Here is an 18,129-nt window from a genome sequence, read left to right on the forward strand (position 1 = left end):
GGCAATTAGGGGGGGAGGGGGAGGGAGCAATCAAAACATTCCTTTGCTAGTATATGTAAACATCTCCTTTTGGTGTGTGTATCAGTTGGCTTCAAAGGAGTTTGCCCTGTTAGTTTGTAGCAGCCAAACAGCTAGACCATCCAATTCCAATGCAGTATGGGCCTTCAATAACCACAGCTCTCCCTGCCAGATGCATCTGACAAAGAGATCTGTGGCTCCCGAAAGCCCACACCAGGTGCCACTGAGCTCCCCCAGACCCCACCTCTGTAAAGGAAATCTGTTACCTGTGGTAATGTGATAACCATTCATAGTCCCTATTCAGTCCCAGCTTGACAGAGTCAAATTTGCATATGAATTCCAGTTCAGCAGCCTCCCGTTGGATTTTGTTTTTGAAAGGTTTCTGTTGAACTACAGTGACCTTTAAGTCTTTGATGGAATGTCCTGGTAGATTGAAGTGTTTTCCCACAGGTTTCTGGACGTTTCCATTTCTAATGTCAGATTTGTGTCCATTTATTCTTTTGCGTAGAGGTTGGCTGGTTTGTCCAATGTACAGAGCAGAAGGACATTGTTGGCACATGAGGGCATATATCAGATTGGAGGATGAGCAGCTGTAAGAGCCAGAGACAGTGTAGTTGATGCCATTGGGTCCTGTAATTGTATTCCCTGGGTAGATATAGGGGCAGAGCTGGCATCTGGGTCTGTTGCAGGGCCTGGTACCTGTGCTGGTGACTCTGCTGGCCGATTCATGGTTGTGAGTGAGAAGTCGTTTAAGGTTGGGGGGCTATCTGTAGGCAAGGAACACAGACAGCCAAACACAGACAGCCAAACAGAAACAACAGATGCCGCCGGCATCAGCCACCGTTCCTGTGTCGCTGGGAACAGCGGGGCGCCCCTCTGCTTTTGCCTCCACGATCCACGATCCACGGATCGGAAATGGGAGATGATCGGTGTGGATCATTAATTCAGGATCGGCGCCGGCGCCGATCCATGATCAGCTTGGTTGGTATTTTTTTTTTTTGGATCATGCCCACCTCTAATCACAACCACTCCTCTCCCTGTAGTCCAATTAACACAGCCACGTTTCCCTCCATACCTGTCTTCTATATGTGACCTAGCAACTAGAGGTTTCTCCTTTGGAGTGGGAGGGGCAGATTTTACGTCAGGGGCACCAGCAGCTAATATTTAAATGAAGCAGTGCGTGCAGGCCTGACCCTCTGCCTTTTGGCCCCATTAAGGCACACACAAAAAGATATGGGCAGAGACTTCTGCACTTCATCTAACAACATAAAACCCACTGTTGTATCAAACAACTGAGTCCAAGTTCCAAGCTATGTTTATTGTCAATCTTAAACAGGCATATCAACTACTGCATCATTCCATAAAAGAGACTATACCAGGACAAATCTTTTTTTGACTTCCTGTTCCTGTCTTACCATATTACATCTCCCAGGAGGTAATGCTTCCAACTCTGTTGTTTATAGTTACTACTGTACTAAAATAGAAAAGAGTCCAGTAGCACCTTTAAGCCTAACCATAATCAACTTTACTGTAGCATAAGCTTTCAAGAACCACAGCTCTCTTTGTCAGATGCAGAGAGCTGTGGTTCTTGAAAGCTTATGCTACAGTAAAGTTGGTTAGGCTTAAAGGTGCTACTGGACTCTTTTCTATTTTGCTACTACAGACTAACACGGCTAACTCCTCTGGATCTACTGTATTAAAGAACACAACAGCTCATGTGATAATATTCTGGGTTGGCCATTACCTCTTTTACATATTGCGTTTGGCAGTAATCGAGGATTGCTACAGATGGAAAGAGCAAAGTCCTAAGTAGGTTTGAGACCAGGGGCCTTTAAAGTACCCCCCCCCCTCCCCACACACCTTTCCCTTCCCTTTTTAATATATTCTTTTAAGTCTCTCTCTTACCACTTTGGGGGTTGTATCAGTTTGATCCAGCCAAGCAGTTCCCCATAAGAGCAGCCACTCGATATTAAATTAGGGGACTCTTCGCGCAATGCATCTCACCAATTACAAGGCGGTATTGCTGTTCCCTGATTTATAATACATTACTCTGTTAAGTAATATAACATTATAGATACAATTTGTACCTCTCTCACTCTCTGCAGATTAGAGAGGTGGCACATGAGGAGTGGATCATTAAACAGACGTGGAAGGCTAGGGGGGCAAGCTCTTCTGTTTAACAAGCTGCTCCAAACTCCACCTCCCTCATCCATGGAGAGAGACAAGAATAAATTGCTGTAGTAACTTATTATAAATCATTTTCTTAGGGGTGTGTGCACGCGTATGTACACATGTACTCTGTTTTTAGTTTTCAATGTTACTTTAAACAAGGAAATTTTGCCAGATTATCAATTCAATCCAGGCTGCACAATTAAGAGTGAGTGTAGTTTTTTTTTTCTAGTGTTACTGATGAAGTTTTGATACCATGACAGACTATGGGTCTGTGACAGGCTTTAAAAGATTCAGAACCAGGCAGCAAGGTATTCCCATCTGTAAATACAGGAAAGCTATTCAGTCCCTCCTTATTTTGTATATAACCCAGTGTCGTTACAGAACAACAACAAAAAGAAGCTAACAAGGGTGCACGAAGGCATATATTCTGGCCTGAATAAACATAGCCATTTGTTCTGCTGTTGTTATGCATCCTTTTGATTAGGTTAAGGGTCTGTCTAGTTCAGAATCCTGTTTCAAATGGTGGCTAGGCAGATACTTTCAGGAAACCTCTGAGTAGCATGATGAAGGCAACAGGCCTCCCCTGCTGGTATTCAGGCTGCCTTTGAACATGGAGATTCCATGTAGCTACATGGCTAATAATCATTGATAGATAGGTCTATCCTTCTCGGATGTGCCCCAAGCCATCCAAGTCACTTGACTGTCATCACCATATCTTTTGGTACCATATTATGTAAAGTCCTTTCTTTTGTCTGCCCTGAATGTACTATCAATAGTACTTCTTACCTAGGAGTAGATGGATATCGCCACAGTTGCATTAGCAGGCTTCTGCTGCTGATGCTGCCTAATATGTGTTCACTCCACTCACTCATTCAGAATTCACTCTGCTATTACACCTTGCAGTGTGACTTTGGGCCAGTCACACACTCTCATCCTAACCTGCCTCACAGGGTGGTTGTGAGGATAAAATGGAGGAAAGGAGAACGGTGTAAGTAATTTGAGGCCCTCACTGGGGACATAGGCAGGGTATCGATGAATACTAATAGTGTGCTTATATACTGCTCTTCTAGACAGATTAGTGCCCACTCAGAGTGGTGAACAGTGTATTATTCTTCCCACAATATCGCTGCAGAGCTGGGGCTGAGAGAAGGGGCTTACTCAAGGCCACCTACAGAGCTCACGACAGTAGCGGGATTCAAACCAGCATCAAGGTTGCAGTATAATCCCTGACTGGCTGAAATTACATTGTGAAGAAGAAGAAGCCCCAGTGGAAGGGAAAAATGATGCCAGAGCAGCCTCCAAGAGGGGAAGAGAATGATAAGAACGAGAGCCAGTTTGGTGTAGTGGTTAGGGGCACGGGACTCTAATCTGGAGAGCTGGGTTTGATTCCCCACTCCTCCACTTGAAGCCAGCTGGGTGACTTTGTCGAGTTGCAGTTCTCTGGAGCTCTCTCAGCCCCACCCACCTCACAGGGTGATTGTTGTGGGGTAATAATGGCATACTTTGTAAACTGATCTGAGTAGGCATTAAGTTGTCCTGAAGGGCGGTATATAAATCGAATGTTGTTCTCGTTGTTGTTTGTTGTTGGTTGTTGTTGTTATAATAATAAGTAAGGAGACTTGAAACTCTCTTTGTGTATATAAAGTTTCTACTTCACCTTACATTAAAGAAGCACTATACACAGGGTTATCTAATTTAATTCTCATAGTGCCATGCAAGATGGGTCAGTCCAAAAGAGAGCTGCTTGCCCAAAGTCACTAAACGAGTCTTCTGTCTGAACAAGAAGGAGCTTGAATCCAAATTGTCTATTCCCTGTCCAATGACTTAATGATTACACCTCACTGGACAACAGTGAGAATGAAAGTTCCATTTGTCCACAGTACTCTGATTAATACTATAAAACCTGCACAGAGAGAAGTAGCTACTAAAAAGACTGACCTTTGTTGCTTGTGTCTATATGTCCTCTCTAAAGTCAACCATCTGGGACTCAAGTCTTAGCTCCAGAAAATGATATGCGGCTTTGTAACCTTCATTGTGATTTCCAGCTTTATTAAACTCCCTTATAAGCCCCTTAACTATGACAATACTTTTTTTATAATGCCACAAATTGCATAGCTGCTATGCACTGCAGGTACAGCAAGTCAGTCTGAAGATGTTATGGACATTGGTAGCCTGCATAATAAAATGTAGGTTGAGGGAAGCCCAGTTCATGGTATTAGCTATAGAGATGGTGCCGGCAGTGCTATAATGGGAAGGAGATGCTGTAGTTCAGAGCTGTAGTAGCCACCTCCATTATTTCTAGAACTCAGTAAAATGGATACTAGTAGTAGGGTTCCCCTTAATTTTATTTGTGTTTCCTTCATTACCCTAGCTCCAGAGAGCTTTGTGCTAACACCAAGACCAAACTGGGAGGGGGGAATCAGTCCAATCTCTTTATACAAATCTGCATTGGTCTTTGGACAACATCAATGACTCTTTAATGTCACCAGTTGAAAGCTGCCAATGATAGAATGTGGCAGGCGACAGAAGTCTCATACAAGCAGAGTCTCTTGAAATGGCTGCTGGAGGCCAAAGAGAGGATGAGATACAAGGAGAAAGCAGCAGTTCTTCTTTAGGCAACACTCTCGGCATTAACCTACTCTCCATTTCATCACGCCACTGGAAAGGGGTGGGCAGTGTGTGAATGTTTGGCAAAATACCCAGTCTTTTCAAACGGAACTGGGCACACCCTACAGGAGTTGAAGTTTGTCAAATCAATTTCAGCTCATTTTTAACTTGTCAGGGATCTCCATTATTTCTGACATAAGGATGAACAGAAGGGTTGTTACAGACTGGGAGGGATAGGCTGGTGGTCCAAAGAAGTGAAATCTTTTTCTATGACAGAAGGAGTATCTTGTATTTTCCCCCATCATCATCATCTATTCCAGGAACTGATAAACTGACCAAAGAAGACAATTGCTTGAGAAGTCTTGAACGGAGTTTCAAAATGTTTTGCAATACTCTTAATGTAATAGTGCTATACTAGTGCTTTAAACCCTTTGGCTTCCATTGGCTGGTTGTGATTGCCCTCAATTTAACATGATTCATTATATTATCATTGTAAACATAGGAAGTGGCCTAATATTGAGCCAGTCTATTGGTCCCTCTAGGTCCCTGTTAGCCAGGGAGGTCTTCCTAGCCATGCCTGAGATCATTTTAAGGAGAGGTGTCAGGGATTAAATCTGCCACCATTACTATGCAAATTTTGTGCCCTGCTAATGAACAATAGACCCACCATCCTCATAAACTGCCACACCACCAGGTGGGGTATATATTATTTATTTGAAACAGTGTGATCCTATGCATGCTCACTTAAAGTAAGTCCCACTATAGGCCTTATTCTCTGGTAAACATGCAAAGGATTGCAACTAAAATCACTTAAAATCTACATATCCAACATAAATCATAACAGCAACCTAAAATAAGCCCATTTGGGGCTGAAGTAAGCCCACTGCAAAGCCATGGGAGCACTCCAGGACCCTGCACGATGATGTTGTTCTGCCATGGCAGCATTCCTGCACTCTGCAGCAGGACGATTTCAGCCCCAAATGGGCCCAATTTGGCCCATTGCAAAGTGTAGGAGAACTGCCAGGAGGGCCCTAGAGAGGTCCTGTGCTTCACAGAGGGACAATTTAGGCCCCAAATGGGCCTGATTCAGCTCCAAATGGGCCAAAATTGGCCTGCTGCAGAGTGCAGTGTCACTCCCAGGGGCAGCACAAGGCCCTGTGCAATGATGTCACTTGCTGGAGGTGATGTCATTGTGCAGCTTGGAAGCACTTGTGCGAGCACTACAAGACTGGTAAGTGCTGGCTCTCCCACCTCCTGCCAGGATGATAAGGGGACTTGGCAACCCTAGGAACCATCAAGAACTTGTGGGGGCCAACTCATTTCCACCTCTATACCCTCCCCACACTATTTCCTCTTTCCCTCTTCCTGGTATCCCCCATATCCTCATTTTCCCTGATTCCTTCTCTCCTTTCCAACCACCAACCAACCTATCTTTTATCTTCAAACTTACTTATTATGTGTTTACATAATTTGTACCCCATCTTTCTCTACAATGGGGACCCAGAGCAGCTTACAGCATTTTCCTATCCTCCATTTTATCCTCACAAAACTGCTGTCAGATAGGGTAGCCAGCTCTGGGCTGGGAAACTCCTGGGGATTTGGAGTGGAGCTTGGGAAGGGTGGGGTTTGGAGACAGAAGGGGCTCAGCAGGATACAGTGTCGGAGAGTCTACCTGGAGGTTGGCAATTCTACTGAGGTAGGTTAGGCTGAGAATGTATAACTGGCCCAAAGTTAGCCAATGAGCTTCCATGGCAGGCTGGGGGTTCAAACCTGAGTTTCCAGATCATATTCTGAAACTCTAACCACTACACAACTCTGGATTTTGGGGAACAGTTGCTGTTAAACAATAGCAAGCAGCTAGTCCAGAGTGAGGCATGCAAGTCATGTGGTAGCAGGTCTCCCAGTGGTTGCTGCTGGGCCTAGTCCCAATGAGTCCTCTCTCAAAGGCCAAAACAGCCTGGAAAGGGCCCTTCCCTTCCATCTGCTTTTAGTGACAGAAACCAAGGGTGGAAGGCTGACAATATTGCTGTGGTTGTCTAGCAACAGTCAATGAGGGCATTTGCTTCTTACAGCTTCAAGTTCTGTTTATATCAGTTTAACCTCTCTTATTTGGATGGATGGATGGACGGATAGATTTTGGATTTTTCTGCAAACTTGGAGCTTTTCTAAGTTTTGTACTAAGATCTGCCTTGTCTGTCCATGGCCCCAAGCTTTGGAATTAAGTAGTCACAGATTTGGACATGTTGAGAACTAGATATTTTGATAGATACAGACATAAAATGGTAAATATCCCAGTGTGATTTTGATTGTCAAAAATGTCTGTGGAAAGGGGCTGCTCTGAAATGGGCCCACAACACAGAAAGAGGAGAGGTTTACTATTTCGTACCTACTGTTTTCTAGTTAGATATTGTCCTTCCCAAACTGTCATTAGTCCTGGAGAGGGTGGTAGGGGAGACAGGCCTTTTACCTTTTTTTCATGATGAAGCTTGGCATGTGGTGGAATTTCTGTTTGGAAAACAGCAACAGGGAAATGATTAAACTTCTTCTCTGCTCTGTAACCTTAAAAATTACATCAGGCAATCCTGATGTATAAGGCCACACCCATATATCCTAGAAGGCACTCAGTCATATGAATTAGAAGAAGTGCAAATCAAAGCCATAATAATGTAGTTACATTGTACGGTGTTTACATATCTCATATACACTGAAAGAAGGCAGCAAGGGGAAGAAGACAAATTCCTAGGTTGTGGTTTTTTAAGTCATTGAAGATTAAGCTGCTATAAAACTGCTCTTGATACCCTCCCTGTTTTTCAAAGACTTCTGCAGGATAAATGGTGGTCAATAGTTCAATGAACTGTCATATAGCCTGGTACTGTGTTCAAACTATGCTATTTCCAGCGAGTCTCCTGACACTGTATCTAATTTACAAAATGAATATGCTTTAATTTTCCTTCTTCATGCATTGTGCCTTTTCCTCATTTAAAACAGCAACAGCCTCTGGCAGAAAAGGACATCACATTTCAGTGCAAGATGAAGCATTTTTTCCCTTTCCCCCCTTCCATGTAGGAGAATGGCATGGGTCAAGGGAGAAAATATGTATGCAAAAGACATCACACCCCACTGGCCTCAGTATATTTTACATTACAATTTTGCCATTTCCAATTGAGGCTCATCCTTCAGTGGACCATAGCAGCTATATTTCAAGGATTTACTTGCACACATACAAAAAGTACCAGGAGCATTGTCTGCCCTGAATGTGGATATGTCTCCTTAATACAATACACTGATTTCCTTACAAGCATAGGATCGAGCCTAGGGAGCCAGCACAGATAAATGCAAATTACGTTTCTATAGAATACCCTAAACAGGCATGTACCCATAGAACACACTGGCTGGGAAGAGATCCCACCCAGGCCTCCGTCTCCTGCTTTACTTCATAAGTTTTAACAAACGGTTATTCAAAATTGTAGTTAATTTTCTAGAAATCAAAAGAATCTCTGCAGCAGTAATCTCATCCTCCCCTTGAAGGAAAATTCCCAAATTTTTGATTGCTGAAGCTCCCTTTTTTCGGAATTAAAAATAAAGTGACATTGTCATACTGGCCTCTCGGAGCACACCCAGGAGGCCCATTCTCTGCCTTTCCCCTCACCAGCCAGGTAAGTGGGGGGGGAGGTCAAAAGATGGGAGTAGGGGATCCCCCCAGAGGGGAATGGGATCCCTATATTTGCCCCCTGCTCCCATTGCTCGCTGGTACTCTGGAGTCTGGCTGGGGGGGGTGGGTGGGAATTAAATCACATTCAGACAACAGCATTACATCACTTCTGGAAAAACCCAGGAAGTGATCTTATGACTCTCTAGGAGACATTCTGGCAATAGAGTTGTTGTAACATCACTTCTGGGTTTTCCCTAAAGTTACGTAACAGTGTAACCTAACAGTGCCCCCCCCCATATCTCCTCTCCAAGACTCCTTTCAGTTGTGCAACCCTGTACTAAACTTCTGAACTGAGATGGACCAATAGGAAAATCACATAATACATTTTTGCTGGACTGTACAATGATGTGTAGGCAGAAGTACATATACTCTTCCATATTAAAGTTAAAAAACTTTCTAGAACATGGAAAATTACCATGTCATGGAGAAAGGGAGTCTCAAAACATGAGAGTCTGTTCTCTTCCCTCCTGCTGTGGTCAGGCTAGCAAGAGTTACATCATGTGATACCCTGAATTGTGCATTTCAGGTCTTCCAAGGGACCTTTTTGTTACAAAGTGTTAAAAATGCATCATTTTCTCATGCTATTAACACCTTAAAATGTCACAGAAGAGCCTCCTGGGAAGATATGGAGTTGTGGCTCTACAGGTTTTCTTGCTGACTAGACCGATGGCGTTTGCCCGAATTGGTTTTTAATAAAAGCCAGGAAGAAAAGAAATTGTCTGCCTGCGACGGCATGTTTGGAAGCCCAGAAAGGACTCATGAGGACCGTTGAGCTGTTTAGTGACAGTATTTTCTATGCCCAATAAATTCTGTTGCTTCATAATTGCAACTTGGAGTGTGTTGAATTCCCTCTTCTGTGCTCTGCCGTGATGTCGCTTTTGCTTATGCAGGCTTTGGATTGGTGTCTTGTGGTAAAGTTTGAATTTAGGAAGTTGGCCACTGTGCAAATGTTGCTGAGTTTTATCTGGACAAGTTCATGGCAGGTAAGAGCTTGCATCTTGTTATGAGAATTTTGCAGCATAGTTTAAGAATGCAAGGAAGACTGCCTTGCCCAGTCAAACTCATGTTGGATCTAGCTCACTGTTGGCTAGCTTACTGTTCTCTGTACTGACATGGTCAACACAGTGGCCGTTTCCACACATGTTGAATAATGCACTTTCGTTATCCTTTAGAAGTGGATTTTTTGTTCCACACATGGAAAATCAGTTATAAATGTTCACTAAAGCGTATTGAAAGTGGATTATCCAATGTGTGTGGAAGCAGCCATTGTCAGAACAATGGGGATATACCTTTCCTATTGCTAAGCCTCGGTATCTAGTAGTTAAAGATTTACCACTCTGACTTTTTAAAAAAAAGAACTTTGGAGGCCTTCCCTCCCACCTCCATTTAGAAATCAGCAGATTTCCCCCATTCTACTTCTTTATTGTTACCAATATTACACAGTTTGGTGAAGTGGTTAGGAGCGCGGGACTCTAATTGGGAGAACCGGGGTTGATTCCCCACTCCTGCACTTGAAGCCAACTGGGTGACCTTGGGTCAGTCACAGCTTGTAAGAGCTCTCTCAGCCCCACCCACCTCACCGGGTGTTTTGTTTTGGGGATAAGAATGACATACTTTGTAAACCTCTCTGAATGGGTGCTTGTCCTGAAGGGTGGTATATAAATCAAATGTTATTATTATTCTTTCTGTGCTGCATTCCTCTTCTCAATTCTAGTTTAACTAGGAGAATCTCTAGAATTAATTCCAGAATTCCCGCTTTCCATTGCTTTAGTTCATTTTTATATTTCAACCTTCTCTATGTGCAATGTTAAAACACTGCAAAAAGCAACCTTGAGGCACTTGTATGTACAAGATTCTTTTTGAGCAGTGTTTATCAGATGTACATGCATTCTTGTGCATTGATAAATCATCACTTACAAAGAATCCGTTACATGTACTTATATGTACATATACTCATATTAAGATTGCTTTTTTGCAGTGTGTTATCAGTGTGCATGTGGATAATGCAGGCTGAGGGGAAGAAGCACAGGAATTGAGGAAATGGAAAGATGCAGACAACAGAGTATACATAGAATTCTTTGCAAAGTACAAAAATAGGTGGGGGAGTGGAATGGAATGCAAAATTCTTAATGCATTGGTTGTACTTTGGGAGAAAAAAATAACTAATTCAGAACACCAAAAAAAAAATGATGAAAAATTCAGGCACTTCCTCAGTCATAATGACGTGCATTTTACTAATTAAGTATTGGCAGAATTGCCCTCCTCTGGGTAGCCCAGGTGAGCCTGATCTCATCAGATTTCAGAAGCTAAGCAGGGTCAATCTTGGTTAGTATTTGGATGGAAGATCTCCAGTGAAGACCAGGGTTGCAGAAGCAGGCAATAGAAAACCACCTCTGTTATTCCCTTGCCATGAAAACCCCATCAGGGGTTGCCATAAGTCAGCTATGATTTGAGGGCACTCTCCACCACCATCTGAAGAATTAAAGCATGGGTCTACAACCCAACCTTTTTAAAAAAGATCTGTTCAGAAAGGTTGTAATGAATTGCTCTTTGAAAAAAGGAGACTGGCAATCTTGCCTGGGTTATTCCTGTTTTACTGTACAAAGGGTATGCATATGCAAAGACTCGTGCTTTATACATCAAAGCTTGTACACTTCGAATTATACTCCAGAAGGCTATATCTATGCCTCTTTGTCAGTCCCCTTCAGATATATGGCATGCAAATATCAAATCTGAGCACAACTTTACCAGCAAATTTTTGGACATAAAAAGTCTCAAAGAAAAATTTACCATGGGACACATGGGGTTTGAAAGGAGTGAAAAGAAGATAACAAAATCAAAATTCATCACAGATTTGTAAGTTATCACCAGATTTTTACTTCAAGCAAAATTTGAAATGAATTTGCAGATTCCTCCTCAGGCAAAATATCTGAGGAATGTTGACTGAATCTTGAACAGTTTCTATAAGATTAGTAGCATTTCTTGGGAGGATAGAGATAGCACATCACTGCAGAAAGCCTCCCAAAGAGTTTATGTCCTCATACCAATTAAAAAATTCCATTTTTCAGGAGAGAAATGGGGGAAGGGAGGCTGAGGGATTCACAGTCTCAGCACTATATTTATTCCCATTATCTCCTTATAAAATATGGCATTTTCCTCAACCCTAAAAAATATAAAGGAGTTTGCATATACTCTGTGTTTGTGTGTGTGTGTGTGTGTGTGTGTGTGTGTGTGTGTGTGTGTGTGTGTAGCCTCATCTCTTTAACTGACACTTTGAACTAGTGAACACTTCTTTAATATGGCCACATTATCATCCTAATGGCACCTCCCGACATTCATAAAACATCTAGCAAGACTTTCGGCAATTTTTGTGTGAGGGAAGAAATATCCAGCTAAATTGAGAAGATTACCACATCACGACATAAATCAGTGACAGGCTGTGTGCTATTAGCGTTGATTTTTGTTGACAGTTGGCTGAAGGCAGTTGTGTGTCTGAGGTCTTTTTTTTTCTTTTCTTTTTTGTGCTGGGAAATTAAACAAAATTCCACGCAAAAAAATGCAGCCCTCTAGTTCAAAAATGGCAAATCCCCAAATTAGCATCTCATACTTTAAAAGGTAGCGGAGCACAATTTTCCATTGAAAGGTCTTGTGGAGTTGTCACAGATGGGTGCTTCGCTCATGACACTAATGCTACTGATGCTTTTAGAGAGAGCTACCTCTCTCCCAGTCATCTGCATATATACTGTACTTCATCACGATGAGAAAGAGAGGAAGAAAGCAAGCTTGCATGTTTTCCATATTTGAGTGTTTTGCTATCAACCCACTGAAAACCATAAAGCTTTGGGTCAGAGGGGCAGTGGATGGAATCCATGGCAATAAGAAGAAAAGAATGATGGGCAATCGAAGGATAATCCCTTGTGCATACAGGTGACATCTTTATTTAAAAATACATATTCTGTTTGTTTGTTTTTTAAAAACCCAAAATATAACCTCATAAATGTAACCAAGGGATTGTATATTTATGAGGTGAAAACAGCCAAGAACAAAATAATTTCATTCAGGGTCAAATAATACATTACATACCAAAATCATGCGACCACTTTCATGAAAATATCTTCCCAATTTTTTTTTAAGCAACTTGGATGACAATTAAAATGAGTTGGAAATTCGGCCTCCACTAACTGCTGGTGGGTTTTAGGCCTTGTTTTGGAATGGATTCATTTCTTCATCATGTTTTGCATGAAGTTTTATACCAATGAGGCTTTCAAACTGTAAAATCCAAAATAGCTTTCTTTTCCTTGGAACTCTAAGGAAAATACAACCAAATGGCTGTGGGTGTCACTTGGATTTCTGCATACAAAGAATAAGCTGTTTGTCAAATTCTAAAGCGGAATCCAGTCTATTGACACTGAAACAGCAAAGAATCTGGTGACATCTTGAAGCTTAACACATTTATTATGACAAGATTTTGCAGATTTAAGCCATGAGCAGTTTGTGAGAGATACAGTATTAAAACAGCTCCCGCCATGAACTTTAAAGTTGCCATGAAAATCTACCTGATGTGAAAGGAAGGGCAACATCGGGGTTACTTTATGGTGCAAAATATTTGAGAAACTGAGAGAAGTCAAAAGAGTTTTAACAGAATGAGCAATGATGGTTGTTGTGGGTTTTCCGGGCTGTATTGCCGTGGTCTTGGCATTGTAGTTCCAGACGTTTCGCCAGCAGCTGTGGCTGGCATCTTCAGAGGTGTAGCACCAAAAGACAGAGATCTCTCAGTCTCACAGTGTGGCACACACTCTATACCTGACAATAGCCCTGCAGGGAAGATTAGCACATCAAGCACCAATCCATATGCAAAAGAACCTCCTCAGGCTACAGTGAAGCGTCCCGCCATTAGCATTCCACACCCTGGGAAACTCTTACAGGATGACTCAGCTCAACCCCACCCCTCCTGAGTAGATATAAATGACCTGCCAACATCTTTTCCACACTGTGACACTGAGAGATCTCTGTCTTTTGGTGCTACACCTCTGAAGATGCCAGCCACAGCTGCTGGCGAAACGTCAAGAACTACAATGTGAAGACCATGGCAATACAGCCCGGAAAACCCACAACAACCATCGTTCTCCGGCTATGAAAGCCTTCGACAATACATAGAATGAGCAACATTTATCAAGGAGGTTCTACAAATACCTAATGTAAACATTTGGAGCTTAGAAGAAAACCAGCTAAGGGGGGACATGATAGAGGTTTATGAAAGCCTGTTCAGTGTACAGAAAGTTCTAATTCTATAATTCAGAAGCATTTATTTATTTATTTATTTATTTATTTATTTATTTAAAATTTGTATTCCGCCCTCCCCGCGAGCGGGCTCAGGGTGGATAACAACATATTAAAAATACAGTTAAAATACAATTTAAAATTCATGTTAATTAAAAACAACATTTAAAACAGGATGGTGGATAACCTTCACAGGGAGGGTTTTATACACCCCTTTTTTCCAAGCCAGCGAATGCCCAACCTCAGCCATATGCCTGGCGGAACAACTCTGACTTGCAGGCCCGGCGAAAAGATAGCAGGTCCTGCCGGGCCCTGATTTCAGCAGACAGAGCGTTCCACCAGGTGGGAGCCAGGACCGAAAAGGCCCTGGCTCTAGTTGAGGCTAGGTGGGCCTCCTTGGGGCCAGGGACCACCAACAGCTGTTTGTCCCCTGATCGGAGTGTCCTCTGGGGAATATATGGGGAGAGAGCATCCAATGAATTTAATGGGCAGTAGATTCAGGAAAGACAAAATAAAATACTTTACACAATGATTAGCTTGTAGACCTGATTGACACAAAATGTAATGATAGCTGCTAGCCTGGATGACTTTAAAAGGAAGTTTGACCAGTTCAAGGATGATAGATAAATTACTGTCTAATAATGGCTACATGGAGCTTCCGTGATCAGAAGCAATGTACCTCTGAATACAAAATAGTTGGAGTTGGAGGCTTTGGTCTCAGTATTCCTGCTTGTAGGTCTTCCAGGGGCATTTGGTCGGGAAACAAGGTGCTGTATTAGATGGACCAGTGGTTTGATTTACAGCGCTGTTCTTTAGTAGTTGCTGCCAATTGGTTTGATTCTCACATTGCCGAGGCTTCCTTTCACAAAGCCACAGTATTGCAACTGGTGTATTTGCATTGAAAGTCCATTCCCCATCGAGATAAACCTCTTTCCCCATCACTTCTCTGTACTGTCATGATCTATTGGATTAGGTTCACAAGGGCAGAAATGCAGTTCCGACATCCCTTACGCTCTTGACTTGCCCTCATAAAAAGTTATTGGTGTCAGTGTTACAATGGCTGTTGGTTTTCTCCCCCTCCCTTCTCCTCTGGCCTTCTTTAATTCTTTTAATTCTTTTCACCAGCCAGGCCGTACACTAAACAAGAAGGAACTCTTTTATGCATCTGCCACCCGCCATCTTTCCCGAAGTCATACAATGTCATAACAGAAATCCTTCCCCCTTCACGCCCCCTCCCCCCAAAAGCTGCATTTTGCACAATTTAGATTCAAACTATAAGGGTGCTAAATTTCTTCTCTCTGTCTCTCTTTGGAAAAAAAAAATCTAAAGCAGCCGCCAAGGTTGCAGTCTACTATGGGAGGAAGAGGCATCTTAACTGTTCCCTTTTCTCTGGTTTTCCACTTCCAGCCTAGGACACCTAAACTCCTTTTTGTCCTGCAGAAGAAAAGTCCAAAGACCAGTGGTAGGGAGGGATCTGGAGGTGGAAACAAAAGGAGAGGAAAGAGTTAAGATGCCACTTCTTTCTCATGCCCCCCGCCATTTTTTCACTGGAGCCTAGTCAGCTGCATTTGATAAAATAAAGAAAATGTCTGAGGAAATACTGTATGTGGTTAATATCATTTGAAGTCAACCTTAATGAAAACATTTAATGTGGGGCAGAGATGATCAATCGTATTGCTTCCATGGAATAACACGCTTTTCAGCATTCCCTGTAGCTCAAAGCAGATATTAGCTAAAATGAGCATTCCCTCCTGAAAACTGTAACCATAGCTGCTTCCACACAGGGACAGGAAAATTCCTTCCATTGTGGAAGTAGGAATGAGTGGGGTGGAGGCATGCAGGGACTAGAGTTGCCAACCGCCCTGGAGGAAAATGTCCTGTCACTTTAAGAGAGATTCTCATTTCCATACATTAAGCCCAACTAAAAGACATTTTGCTCCAGGCCTGTTGGCAACCCTGGCAGGGATGTCATCCACATGTCATATCCCTATGCCACTTAGCCTACCTATTTCCCCTTCATTGAAGAGGTACAAAAGTGCCACCACAATTGACAATCCTGACCTCTGTGGCTGGCAATTTCCCCTTCCCCCACCAACAGCTGATCCATGGCTCAGCTGTTAAATGAAAAAGACCCCTTAAAGAGTGGTGGGGCAGGGAGAGAAATGGGACTTAGCACTACCATTCTGAAGGTAGAGCTTAGTTCTGGCCATCTCTCTGGACTGGCTGAGGGCTGAGCAACCACTTGCCCTCCACCATCCCACCATTTCCCCTTTGCAAGGGCTGCATTTTTGGCTTGGTGGATCACAAGCTGCGCAGACTGATCATCAGTCTAAAATAGGCATGAAGCTGAACTGAGTTTCTGGAAGTCCATGCACGCAAACGATACTGAAAGTTTTCTTGCTCATGCGCTATTGAAAATAATAAAAAATTATAAAAGCTACATGGAAGCAGGGATACAGTTGTCATCACGGTATTTATTAAGCTGGATATCGATACTAATGGTGAATTATGGAGTGGCCATAAAGGACAAGTCCCTAGACAGAGGAGTATAGAAGCTAAACTTCAATGCAGAAGGAGATACTGAGAGAAAAGCAGTAAGAGGCATAGGGCTTTTTTTCTAGGAAAGAGGCATAGGGCTTTTTTTCTAGGAAAGGAGGCGGTGGAACTCAGTGGGTTGCCCTCGGAGAAAATGGTCACATGGCCGGAGGGCAATCTAAACTCCCCTCTGTCTGGAGATCAAGGGGCGGGGCCACCAGCCATGTGACCATTTTCAAGAGGTTCTGGAACTCCGTTCCACCGCATTCCTGCTGACAAAAAGCCCTGGGCCAAGCACTAGCAACAAAGTATTCAGGTTTCCTTTCAGCTTTACTGTTGGATTAACAGGGGCTCACTCGCCACTGGCATCTAAAAAACTGGGCCCAGCAACTGAGCTGGTGGCTGGCAGAAAGGGACAGGGTCAAGCCAATTTCTTTATTTATGTTTCTCTCTTGCCTTTCTTTTTCAAGAGAAAAACTCAGCTGGGTTCACAAAGGTCTCTGAAATACATGTGGGTGAAAGCAGGTGGTGGGAGACCACTTCAGCAGAGCTTCTGACTCCTGAGTGGGCTAAGGGGTACTTGGACAATCAGGCCAGTGGAAAGGGCTTTGTGTGTTTTCTGATTCTCCTTTGCCTGTGGGGAAAAATATATTTTATCCCTCTGCTGTTCTGACATATGTTGTGTTGCCAAAGTTGGCATATATGGTATCCAGTGTTTTTTTTCTAGTGGTACATGCCAGTATGTACTGCCTTGGCTGGTGCCTAACAGCTGACTTAGAACAGGCGCAGACCAGGGGAATTCGACTGTTTAATTAAAACAAAGCATCATGAAGGCCTATGGTGGGTGTTGATGCAATGTGATTTCTGCCCAGTGCTTTGAATGTCAAAGTGAAGAAATTCAATGAAACGTGGTTAAATGGTGGGAGTAACTATGAATTTCTTAATGTTCTCCAATGCTCTGGTTACTGGGGGTAGCCACTAGAATGATCACCACCTCCTGATAGCCCTGTTGGGAAACTCTCATTCAGGTGAGAGCTGGCAAGCAGCTAAGGGCCAAGCTACACATGACGAATGACACTTGAACAGCAAGTGGATTGAGTGGAGGGCAAGTGAACAGGGAGAAATACACTTGCTGTTCAAGTGTCATTCGTCATGTGTAGCTTGGCCCTCAGTGTGATCAGGCTGCACCACTCCACCTCCAACGTGATTAACCGTAACCAGTTATGGGGCTACCGAGTCCTAGTGTATGGGGGACGCTCCCCAATTTAGGGGCAGCTGTGAGATAGTTATTATGTCTCAAAGCTGAATATCACGGGATCCTGGAATTGCGTGCATTGGTACAAAGTGGCCAGCCTAGGGCTTACCCTGCTACAGCAGTTGCAACTGGTTGGCTGGAGCCTGGCATGGACAATTCTCCAGACTGACTTGACAGATGCTTAGCATCATGGAGTGACGCGTTATGCCGTGGACTAGAAGGGATTGCTGGCCCCAGTTGAGTTACACTTCTGGGGAGTGCATGGAAGATTGTCGCCGAGGAATCTTGATGGCCCTCCAGCATGGGGAAGTAGTGGTGAGAGGACTACTAGAACCAGCTGTAGGGAGGGAGTCTGCGAATTGTGAGCCAGGTGTGAGGTGGTTACAGTGGCGTTTATCGAGTGAGAGGCGATACTTTCTCTGTATGGTGACATAGAAGGTGTGTCTACTCTTATCGTTTTTTTCACCTACCCAGTGAGGCAGGAGGGGCGAGCCCCAAGGGGCTCTTGCTTCTGGCTCCAAGCGGCCGGTGCAGGCCGGCCGCAACCCAC

This window comes from Eublepharis macularius, chromosome 1 (assembly GCF_028583425.1).
Source record: "Eublepharis macularius isolate TG4126 chromosome 1, MPM_Emac_v1.0, whole genome shotgun sequence".
Lineage (NCBI taxonomy): Eukaryota > Metazoa > Chordata > Lepidosauria > Squamata > Eublepharidae > Eublepharis > Eublepharis macularius.